This window comes from Schistocerca cancellata, chromosome 7 (genome assembly GCF_023864275.1).
Source record: "Schistocerca cancellata isolate TAMUIC-IGC-003103 chromosome 7, iqSchCanc2.1, whole genome shotgun sequence".
NCBI classification, from domain to species: Eukaryota; Metazoa; Arthropoda; class Insecta; order Orthoptera; family Acrididae; genus Schistocerca; species Schistocerca cancellata.
Window position 1 is genome coordinate 582,501,522 of NC_064632.1, and position 12,657 is coordinate 582,514,178.

The following is a 12,657-nucleotide window of genomic DNA, read 5'->3' on the forward strand; positions in this document are numbered from 1 at the left end:
AAGTCAATGTACTGACTTTTACATCTTTTCCTATTAACGAAAATGCCGTAATTTAAGTTTTTATGCTACCTGTATTGTCCGGTACAGCTGTAAACAGCCAGATACAACACGCACGTACTATTGGGCGCTTATTTGCTATTACTTGGGCTAGACGCTGCCACAGCCTAACTGCTGTTGTCTGATACTGTACTACCAGACTACATATAGGAAGCAGCAGCCAAATTGTTCTCTATAAGAGGTAGTGAAACATCCAGAGGCACCTGGAACAACACTTCCTTTCTTATACTGCCGACGGTACTGCGCTATATAATGGAGACAGGCGTCAGCTATACAACTTGTTATTTAAGGTCCGTTACTGTTTAACTGCAAATAGTGACGAGATTAATATTTCACACATACTAACACCACCTTTCTAAATGCTGAGCACAAGCGGCGATTTGACAAGTACCGGGAGGGAAAGAGACCCGCCCGGTATCCACGACAGTCGACTTAACAAAAACAAGGAAACTGCAATGGGGGATTATATCACAGTCCTCTGTCGAATGCGAGTCCTGGTCATACCAAAATCAAATTGTCTGAAATGGCTGCCTCTGGAAGAAACAAGAGCCTTAATGAGAAAAGCGTGAGGCCCTTGTCTGGAAATTGCTTTCGTCACTGCGTAGGCAGCGCAACCTGGAAAAACAAATCATTTGTGACGCGTCGACAGTGGAGTTTACCGCTCTTTACAGACAATCACTGGCTGTCGAAGGTGGAGCGTTACTCGCTACAAACTCCTGCAGACGTGCATTTAATGCACTGAGGTAGTAGTAATATTGTGTGAAGTAGGAGAACGCTTGTCGTTCATCAGTTACGCACGCACCTATCACAATCAATGCGCACAAGCAGTGAAACAAAACGATTTCGCGCACGGAGTCATGTTAATGATTATGATGATCTGCAGGCATTTAGAACGACGGTCTAGTTGCCGTGAGTTACTGTTGGCGCTATGTTGGGAGAGTCATTGATGTCGCTAAAAGCTGAATATTCATTTTCAGTCCTTCCTTACTTGGGTGAAAGTATTGGTCATTCTCTACCACCGATGTAATTGTTATCCAAAACTTATTAGGAGATCCTGTATGTACTACCGTAAGTGAAAGTGGCAATGATACTGGCGTAATCTTTCAATAATAATAATAATAATGATCCATGAACAGTATAGGCAAACAAATGATGTTGGCAGTCTATAAACAACAAACAATCGTGTATTTGGTTGCGTAACTAATACCGTGAACAGTGATTTAAGAGATTATAAATGAGCCACAAAATTGTGGCTACCGACCACCACGAGACAAACTCGGCCGCTGCGCTGCGGACCCCTGATGCTGCAAGGTAATGTACACTGCTCCGCAGAACTCGAGAACGAACTAGACGAAGTAACTTAACAATTCTGTGGAAATGAGAAAGTGCTGGAATTTGTAGTAGCCACAGGTCTCCCAGTCGTGCACAAAGCTAGCCGTCACATGGCCTAAGCTCAGCTAGACTGTGGGGGGCAAACGGAGCTGGTCCAGCAAACACGAGGCAGCTGAAGCGGCGGGGAAGACAGCATGCGTGCGTGCGTCCATCAGTGAACAGTCAAGGTGCACTGTAGGGCCGTACAGTACAGTATTGTCCGGAGGCAATATTTGGATGAGTTCACGCCGGGCAGAATCATCGGAAAACTGGAAGAACGGCGAAATGTGACGAGCGTAGCCCAGGGTTTATCTCACTGCTCACAGTATTGTTTCGCGGGCATGGGGAGCATTCCGAATCACAAAGCACTGCTGCCCAAAGGCCAGGTGGTGGTCTACTACGATGAAGTACGGCAGCAAGTGGCCGCTACTTTCTGCGAGTGGCGAAAAGGGGCCCACGTCAGACAGCGGGGACAATTGCAGCCACATTTAACAGGACTGCAAGATGCGCAGTCTTATGCTTCACAGTGGCACGGCGATTGCATCAGGATGAGCTCTTTACACGACAGCTAGTAAGTTTTGTTCCGTTAACGTCCGCGCATCGGCGGCACCTTTTGCGATGGTGCCAAGATCATAGGGACTGGGCCAGCGAGGAGTACCGTCGCGTGCTCCTCTCGGGTGAGACCAGATTCGGTCTGAGTAGTGGTTCTGGACACGCCCTTATAAGGCGAGAGGTGAAAACAGGCAATGCACGCAGGAACGCCTAACTTGTTCGTTTCGGTTGTCCAGGTGTTATTGTATGGGGAGGTGTAATGTTACTTCGACGTACTGACCTTCAGATCTTCGAACACCCTACACTCAAATATCAACCTCACTGTGAGTCTCCACTCCTCGCTCATGTGCGTCATTTCGAGGGTGTATTCGGCAAAGACTTCATTTTTATAGATAATCCACGACCACACAGAACGGCGCAGGTTGAGCAGCTCTTGGAATGAGAGCGTGTTCGGCGAAGGCACTGGCCTTCTCGTTCCCCCTACTTAGATCCTATCGAGCACGTGTGGGATGCGTTAGGGAGACGAGTAGCAGCACGTCCGCACGCATCAAAGACCATCCACCGGTTGTCAAACACCTAGCAGAGGAATGGAACACCCTACTACTGGAACTGCTCATCAAAGATGAGGGCAGACGTCCGTGCTGACCAACGTCCTCGTAAAGACCATGTACCACCTTTTGTAATGTCCAGGGGAACATAACGAAACACCCTGACTTGAGTATAGTTATTATATTTGAATAAAAGTGTCATTTCTGTTCGTGTTATTGCCTGTTTCTTTCAATTAACTATTGTAATGCAATGTACTAGTTCTTTCTATGTATGGTCCAAGTTTCATCGATGTTACTTGGCATCATGTGAAACATACTTTCGTCGTTAAGTTTTCCACAGTAGTGCACAGGCGGGAAAGACGGAAATGGGAAATCATTCTAGCGACGATGCGGACCGCAAGTGGGGAAATCCACTCACATAAGCGACTGTTGACAAAGGGGCAGACTCTTACGGCTCAACGGCTGGGAACAAGCTTCCGGAAAACGCCGCCGAAGGTTGTCCGATGTTCACCTGCTGTGTTCGTGAGCGCCTACGGAAAGTGGTTGAAAGACCGTGAGACCAGGTACAGGTGGCATGGTGTTCGACGCCCACCGCTCATCGCAGGCAGTGGAGTTCGGATGCCTGCCCGCGCTGCGAAGCGGCATAGGCTGCAATCTGGCAAATCTGATGACGGAATACAATGTTGGTGCGGGTGCAAGAGTTTCGCAGCACACCGTTACGCTCTCGCTATTCAACATTGGATCTCCGCAGCAGACATAGATATGTCTTCCCGTATTGACCCAATGGTACCGTTCATTAAGACTGTAGTGGACACGGGAGAGTCGAGACTGGACAGTCGATCAATGGTAACGTATTACCTCGTCGACTAAATCATGTTTCTCATTACGCCACGTTGAGAGTCGTGTCCGGATACGCCATCATCGAGGCGAATCGCTACTCGAAGTACGCACCGCGCCACGTACGTGGGTCGGTCGGAGCGGTACTTACTACTAAAATAAACTCCGCCCGTACAGGCCGTGAAGGCGCAAGGGCACCGACTGGCCGCCGCGACATCCTCAGGCCGCCGGCGTCGCTGGATGCGGATATGGAGGGGCGTGTGGTGAGTACACTGCCGTCCCTGCCGTACGTCAGTTTACGAAACCGGAGCCGCTATTTCTCAATCAAGTAGCTCCTCAGTTTGCCTCACAAGAGCTGAGTGCAGCCCGCTTGCCAACGGTGCTCGGCACACCGGATGGTCACCCATCCAAGTGCTAGCCCAGCCCGACAGCGCTTAACTTGGGCGATCTGACGGGCACCGGTGTTACCACTGCGGCAAGGCCGCTGGCCGGGGCGGTAATATGCTATGGGGGATATTCACGTGTGCTTCCAGTGGTAGCTGTGGTATTAGTCTACAACATTGCTATAGCTGTGTAGCTCGGACACCAGCTGTACTTGTCACCATCCTACTACAGTGGTTGGAGAAGAATGATACGGAAACTCACTTGGTACCAAATTCGCTTGATCTGTACCCGCTGGAACTTCTCTTGTACACTATAGGGCGCCACAACCGCACCTGAAACCATCGACCCACCCACCAGACGGACGGCCAGCGCAGCTCTGGTAGCCCACCTGCTGTACGGCAGCGGTGCCACTGCCGTTTGCGCGGCGGCGAGGCGCAGCTGCCACGAGCGCCCGACGCCGCCTCGCATCCCTCACACCTCGTCCGTCTGCGGCGCTGGCCGGCGTCTACACACGGCGGCCGAAACAGCAGCAACTGGACGCTCGCTATTAATACGCCGCTGCCCACCCTCAGCGTTACGTAGCGGACGGTGACACGCAGAGACGTTGTCGGGTACAATTATTATCCAAAGAGACACTCTGTGCACAGCTGTGCTCTCTCTGCTGTGGCGAAGGATGATTTGGAGTACTTCTGGCCGACATCACGATGGCAGAAAGCAGTGCTTTCTGTGGTATATTATGTCGAGAGGTATCTGGTAGGTAACGGAATTCGACACGGCCAGTAATACAATTCAGTGTGATGGGATTACTAGTGTCTACCAGATGGTAGGTAAAGTGCGTATTTACTAGGAAAGGCTGGCTTATTTTGGCCTTCTTTTCAGCTTTATATTGTGACCACCACCACCACCACCACCAACCAGAGAATCATAAAATAAGCAAATAATTTGAGCCATCGGCACAATCACACCATCGCCTACACTACTGCTGGTATAAGACGTTTCTGACATCTCTTGGGTCTCTGAAGAGCTGACTTGCAAAAGTAATGGAGAACTAACGATATGGGTACCGAATACATAGGTTTAGCAGTCACCATGCGGAATGGTGACCAAACTGATGGCATTAACAACCTAGGCACTGGCGTTGTACTATCATCATGCATTAGCTTCTACCGCTAGGTACATAGTACCTCTATACTTTACTGCCAATAATTGTAGTGCAATCCTTTTTCATTCATAGATTGTTGTTGGTGCACGGTAGCACTCAGTTTTGCTAGATTACGAAACGCTGAGGACGAAAATTTGTTGCCATGCTTACAAGTACAAATTATCAAATTTAACTTCAGCAATCTGCAATTCGTTCATTTAACAATAAGCATTACACGAATAGCCGGAGTGCGCCATCACTAATGTACCATGAAATACAACGCCGTTGACATCGGAGAATTCAGGTAAAGATTATCTCAATAGTGAGATTTTCACTCTGCAGCGGAGTGTGCGCTGATATGAAACTTTCTGGAAGATTAAAACTGTGTACCGGACCGAGACTCGAACTCGGGACCATTCTTTGCCTTTCGCAGGCAAGTGCTCTACCATTCTGGGAACATCTCTAGGCTGTGGCTAAGCCATGTCTCCGCAATGTCCTTTCTTTCAGGAGTGCTAGTTCTGCACGGTTCGCAGGAGAGCTTCTGTTAAGTTTGGAAGGTAGGAGACGAGATACTGGCAGAAGTAAGGCTGTGGGGACGGGCCGTGAGTCGTGCTTGAGTAGCTCAGATGGTAGAGCACTTGCCCGCGAAAGGCAAAGGTCCCGAGTTCGAGTCTCGGTCGGGCGCACAGTTTTAATCTGCCAGAGTGTTTCATATCTCAATAATGGTTCATGAAGCGTCGCCTGACGAGTTTGGGCAGCCGGTCTGTAGTGACATTTTTTCATTAGTAATAAAATATAAACAACATGACGTAACACACTTGTCGGCATTGAAAATCCTTTTTCCATTGCACAGTGTAAGGGGATCATCATTATTGTTTATTCACACAGGTCGTGAACACGTGTATGTAGTGGTTATACAGGCCGAGGCGCGCAGAGCGCTGTATGCCAGTAAAGTTACTTCTGTAGTAGCAGGAGAGCGAGGTGGCGGTCGAGAGACAGCGTTTGAGTGTATCGCTCACGCGGCAATAATAGTCATAATTACCAGTATTACTGAGGAAGTATATCTTTTATTAAGAGTGGATACAGATAAGAACTGTTTAGCTATTATACGACTGATGCGTTATTTTTTGATTGCACTAGTAAAATTAACTCATTAACTTATGCTTAGAAAGAATTCACTATGTTAAAACTCAACAGTGACTTTAACTTAAATTCAAGTCGATACTTGCATGCAGCCGTGTATTATCGTGATAACATGTTTTCCGAGCCATTCACCCTTACCCATTAGCTACAGTCACGAAGCAACTTTAGGCTGGTTTCTTTGTTTTAATGAACACTGGTTCAATAGGAAGTGCTTCCCAAAGTAGGGGTAATTACCGTTAAGGGTAAAATGTTATATTTAAAATGAGAGTGGAGGGGGTGGGGGGACGAAAGGAAAGGAATTACTGATGTCAGCTGCACTGGGACATTTCGCGGAATCAGCGGCGGCAAGTGAAACTATGCCGGACCAAAATTCGAACCGAAGACGATCTGCTTAGAAGGCAGATGCGTTAACCACTGCGACACCGGGACACAGCGTTATCGCAACCGTGCGGACCATTTCGGCACACCGCACGGCCGACCCAGGTTCCCCCGCAGTCCATGGCCATTTCGTCCATACTCGTTACTCTGAGATTCCCGCAGGAGGTCGGACGAACTTGTGCATCCGCACTGGAGGAGGATTGCCCATCTAGGGAAATCAATTATATGAGTGCCTGGTATGTGTTCTTTCGGACATGCACGAAATAAACACCATGTCTTCAACTAAAATTTTTTTTGAGCGGCTCAGATTTCATCTCGTGGAAATCGGGTTTTCTGCCGGATATCAGCGTCTTCCAAACACGATATTTCGACGTCATTACTTGACGTTTTCATCAGGTGTTCCCTGAGACTGGCTGCTTGCTGGACCGGGTCGCACATTTATGCCTGCCCGGTGCCTGGTGTTCTGTTTGCCGTTCCCTAGTCGGTGCGCGCCCGCGAGTCGCGCTATCCTGCCGCTCTAGGTGTTCCCTATTCCGTCCGTGCCCACTCTGGCGGCCTCCAACTGCGGTCGTGGCCTCCTGGTGTTGCCTTCTCGGTCCGCGCCCGTGAGGGCGATTTCCACGAGATGTCATCAAATCGCCGGGAAAGTCTAAGAAATTACATGGGTTCAGATTTATCGATATTGGCATACTGGAGCCGTCAGTGTCTGGATACCGTGAATTCGTTATTCGAGTGCTTCTTTCGAAGACTTGACATCGAGTCTTCGAAGGAAGCACTCTAATAACGAATTCACGATATCCAGACACTGACGGCTCCAGTATGCCAATATCGATACATCAATGTATACATTTGATCAGCCGCTATCCTGGGTCCACAATGGATCAACAGACACACTACACACGTAGTTTACAACCCGCGTCTACAACACTGTAACAGTAAAAGTGAACTTGATTTGATCCATTATAAATGGTTTTTGAAAGCCTGCGACTGTAGATACAATAGGTTTGTTTATAAATAAATAAATCTTCTGCTACCAGTCACGATTTTTCTTTATTTTACTATTCGCACGATGCGTTTCGAGAAATAATTCCCATTTTCAAGTGCGTTTTTTTGATGTGTGTTAAGCCATTTCTTTTGATGTTCTCAGTGTGTGTGAGTCTGCTTCATTTTGTTGACTTAAGTTTTCTAATGGTCCATTTGTGTAGAGTCTCACACACATTTAACATCACACACAACTTGTACACTTTACACATCGAAAATGTCTTATATAAACATGACAGTTACAAAGAGCATTAGAAAACTTAAAAGTCAACAAAATGAAGCAGACGCACACAAACTGACAACATCAAAAGAAATGGCTTAACACACACAAAAAAAACGCACTTGAAAATGGGAATTATTTCTCGAAACCCATCGTGCGAACAGTAAAATAAAGAAAAATCGTGACTGGTAGCAGAAGATTTATTTATTTATAAACAAACCTATAGTAAAAGTGAAGCCCATACACCATATATGCTTAAATGTCTCACGGAAATGCCTACTCAGAGTTGTGCTTATTTGCAACAATACACCAGAAATTATTTCATCATTCATTTCGTAACTATACACGATTTAAGTAACTGTGTATACTGCTACATGGTTGGTTGGTTGGTTTGGGGAAGGAGACCAGACAGCGTGGTAATCGGTCTCATCGGATTAGGGAAGGATTGGGAAGGAAGTCGGCCGTGCCCTTTCAGAGGAACCGTCCCGGCATTTGCCTGGAGCGATTTTAGGGAAATCACGGAAAACCTAAATCAGGATGGATGGACGCGGGGTGAACCGTCGTCCTCCCGAATGCGAGTCCAGTGTCTAACCACTGCGCCACCCCGCTCGGTACTGCTACATGTCTTGTATATTTTTGACAGCGGCCAGAAAGGATTCGCACCTTGAATTCTTGCAATTTCTGAGAGGTTGGGGAGTACAGAGTCCGGCAGTGAAGTGATTTACGAGCAGAAGGGCTGAGTATAGTGAACGCACTTTAATTTGGTTGATTTGAAATCGGTGGTGGGTGAGGTGTGGGTGAAGCAAGTGTCGCAAGGGACGCAAGTGTGGTGGAGGAGGAACGTTTTGCAAGGAGTGGCTACCCTCAACGTGCGTGGTTGACTTTCTTTTCTAAGAGAGTGTTCGTGGCACTGGCGACGCACTTAGGAGTTGTTTCACCTTCTATAGGAGGTGGTTGTTTAGTAAAATACCTATAGGAACTGAATATTATCTTTCGTCATTTTAAAAATAAAAATGTTCAGGGATAATTTTTTCCATTCCGAAGTTTAGTTTGGTGGTAATGTTAAGGGGGGGGGGGGGGGGGGAGTGGGGACTGCGCTCAGTTTTAATGGTGTAAAAGGTTGGGAAGCACTGGTGTATGGAATCAGTGACAACATTCCAAGCATTCTGCAGCCAAACACGACAGCACATTTTATTAAAACAACCTGCAGCCCATGTCGGCTCCCTAATGTAGACGGCGACGCAGAGACGACGGCCGGCCGTGGAGTGGCGCCACACACACCCTGGAGCCGGCCAGTGCGGCCACTCCAGCGGCTCCAGGCGCGCTGCCGGCCCACATGGCCTCCAGAATTTATTGCGGCGCTCTCAGGTCGACGCGGCCGGCGACACTGACCAGGTCGCCACCACACCGAGTGGGCCGCGCAATCTGGCCACGCCACCGACCGTGGCGCGCTCAAAGACGGGCGCGTGTAGCGATTTCAAGTCAAACTCTGTGCACCCTATGACGCTGGTTCCCAACCCAGCTGAGATCACTGCACCTGAGTGCAGTCAGATATTAGTTACTACCCTCCGCACGGACTATCGACAATATTCGCGCGTAGCTAAACTCCACAAAAAACCTATTGTTGGAAACATTTTGAAAATAATGAAAGATAAATGATATTTACTTTTTCTGGGTATTGCATTAAGAATTTCTTTTTATAGAATAAAGGAGCTATTTCCACAACGTCCCGAGTGCTTCTACAATTCTTTCTTATAAGAGGAAGCTAGCTACACACATTGACAGTAGACACTTGCTAAAAAACATGCTTCCTGTGCAGCACTGCTGTTTCTAGTGGCACGTTCTTCATCCACACCCTGTACCCCCATTTAAAATCAACCAAGCCAAAATGTCTGCAATGTACTTAGACCTACTGTTTGCTGGAATCCTTACATGACTGCTGGAATTGGCGGAAATTTGAGGAAGTTTGCCTGCAATGCCTTACGTGACCCCTGCCACCAGCAGCAGCAGCAGCAGCAGCAGTAGTACTAGTAGTAGTAGTAATAGTAGTAGTAGTAGTAGTAGTTTAGTCCTTACGTCAGCGTAGTTGCCATAATTACTGTTACGTTGTGCTCTGCTATCCGGAGCTGTGCTGTCGCTTAGTTCCTTTGTTGATGCCAAGTGAAAAGTGAAGCAATTTATGATCTATTGCTGGAACCATCCACAACTGTGAAAAGACATTTTCATGAGCTACTGTAGTAGATATGATGTTTATGTCTCAATTTTAGCGTTATAGAGGCATGGTGCAAAGTACAGAGTACGCGCGTATAGTGAGAGCACTATGTGAAGATCATGCTCATACAGTCGTTTCATAACCTGTAACCACCACTACACTGATCCTCATGTTAAAATAAATATTACAGTCTGGTGGTGATAATAGTAATGATATTTAAAAAATAATTTTCTGATAAACACCATTGTACTATCTTGTTTTTAACCTTCACAAAATTTCATTTTATGCTTCAGCGGGTAATTACTCTCAGGTTGTAAACCACTGAATAGCGACATTGTCTGGGAAAAGTAGCGCTCGCGCAACATCCACAGTTGCCTTAGCTATAGGGGTGCAGGTCTGACCTACAAAAATAAACAGAAACTAACGACACTAGTGTCGAATTCATAGTGAAGTAGACCGCCAGACTAATTTCTTACAGAGCTCATGACGTTTCCCCTCAGAGTCGGCGTGGCGTTAAGAGGAATGTGTGGACAAAGTCTAACTCTAAAGTTGCTAGACAAATTACGACCGAATTTCTCGCCAAACGGCTTCCTACAAAAGAAAAAAAATACTGTGGGACTACGACACCCTTAATTTTCGAGGAATGTTTAAGCTCTGGGCCTCGAAAAATTTTAACCACAAATTGTAGGCTATCCAGGAAAGAATAGGGTGCAATACGACAACCCTTACAAATAAAAGGTAGGTGTGGTTGGGAGATGACACGTAAAACCAGTCGAAATTACAGACTGTGTATAACCTGTAGTTTTCTGGATTGTTTGTCTTAACTTTCCGGATGACTTCCACTCCTGGTAACGAGAATATGGATGGAAAAATACTGGCAGTTTCATCAACATTATAACAAATTTTCATAACATTTCCCGTTAAGAGAAACAGCGATGTGGATAAAATACTTTAAAACCAGTCTTGACCGCAATAAAATATTTGCAACGATTGCCAGTTTCGGTCGAAATGTGACCAACTTCAGACCATTTTTACCAAGAAGGTAGACGGTGCCCGTGAACTGAGCAGGTGCTTTGACTCCACCGACGTCAACTGCTCCTTTCATCGCCACTGCCTGCCATCATGATATAAACAGTCTGAAGATCGTCACATTCTGACCGAAACTGGTACGCATTGCAAATATTTTATTGTGGTCAAGACTGGTTTCAATTCAGTTTTGAAAATAATTTCGGGAGTCAGTACGTTACGTGAAATCCCTATGCCGTGATCGCGGAGGGGTGGGGGGGGCGGAGAGGGTGTAGATTGAAAAGAAATCAGGTAACGTTTAAAGCAGAACTGTAAACTGCGTGGAGAATTCGCAACAAAACTTTGTATACGTACAACAAATTTAAAGAACACACTGGGGGTGGGGGTGGTGATAAAATATCTAGCACCCTTGGTGATGCCAAGGTGCTGTGTAAAAATAGAACATATATATAAATAAAGTCTTTACACTGTAGATACAATTGCCCTCTCAGTGTAAGATTGCGGTAAGCAAGTAATAAGGCACCGGCGGGCAGAGACCTACCGCAGAGACCAACTTCAGTAATAATGGTTAGCACTGGTGGACAGCGGCATGGCGCCGTGTTTCGTATTCCCATTTCAGCAGGTGCGCAGAAGTAATGTGGTGCCCGTATTTTCTAGGGAGCTCAGAGTGCTGACAGAATGGACTTGCAGCAGTAGCCAGATATGAAACAAATTTTTATAGAAAATGCTTTTGCACTAATACTGAATATGACTCAAAGGATTCACGAAATTGTGCAGCACGCCGTCGCGGTTGCCAACTGGAAGCAGAGCGGCCATCCTGAGGACTCGTCTCACAGTGTTTCTGCCCGATTCCGCAGCCTACAGGAATCTTGCGAAGAATGAAAGTTTTTCCTTGAACCGAACCTATTTTATCACCAAATCTGTTTTAGGGTTTTACGCTGATTCAAGTATTACATGTGCAACGTCCAGCCCCCCATTTTTGTTAAGAACGAAATGGCAGCATCATAACTGAAGAACCAAACTACAATGGTAATTTTTTGCATTTAGGTGATAACGTATTCCACGTTGTGGGTTCGTCATTCGGCACGCTAAACTGTATCGTGTCAACGCTTATAAACCGAAGTACGATTATTAGGGACACCAAATGACGTTCGTAACTGAATTTCTTTCTAGGAATTCAACAACATTACATTTTTAATACTGAGTCGTCGAAAGCGGCACAGTTACAAGTTTGTTTGCGTGGCCATCCTCCGCAACAAGCATATAAATACTTGTTTTGTAAATAAAACTGCCTTTTCCTGCTGCTACTTAATTTATTTATCACATACGCGTTTCGCCTTATCAGTGGCATTATTAAGGACTCAGTTTTGTTAGTTTTAGATTGTTAACAGTTCACGTCGCGATTTTTTGTAAAAAGTAAGTACTTACGTTTTGAAACTTCCTGGCAGATTAAAACTGTGTGCCGGACCGAGACTCGAACTCGGGACCTTTGCCTTTCGCGGGTAAAGTGCTCTACTTACGATTTGCTTATCTGCGTTTCCTCACATCTGGTCTGGAGGTCGCACTACCACTTTTATTACTGCCATATAATCACAACTTTGCGTTCTGACCTTCACACTGTTCACCATATTTCTCATTCTTTCCTGTGGTGTACTATGTTCTTTTGCCACTCGATATGACTATTTCGCCGAACACTGCTTTTCAGAAAGTAAATATTGCGACGAAATTCCTCCTCTTTGGCATGTTT

General features: G+C 46.3%; 1 protein-coding gene and 1 pseudogene across 1 annotated transcript in view; both read right to left on the minus strand.

The window, feature by feature from the left end:
* LOC126092912 (uncharacterized) overlaps positions 1-12,657 on the minus strand; it is a 671,478-nt gene that overhangs the window by 404,740 nt on the left and 254,081 nt on the right. The gene's annotated exons all lie outside the window — the stretch shown is intronic.
* LOC126093821 (5S ribosomal RNA) lies at positions 3,737-3,854 on the minus strand (annotated as a pseudogene).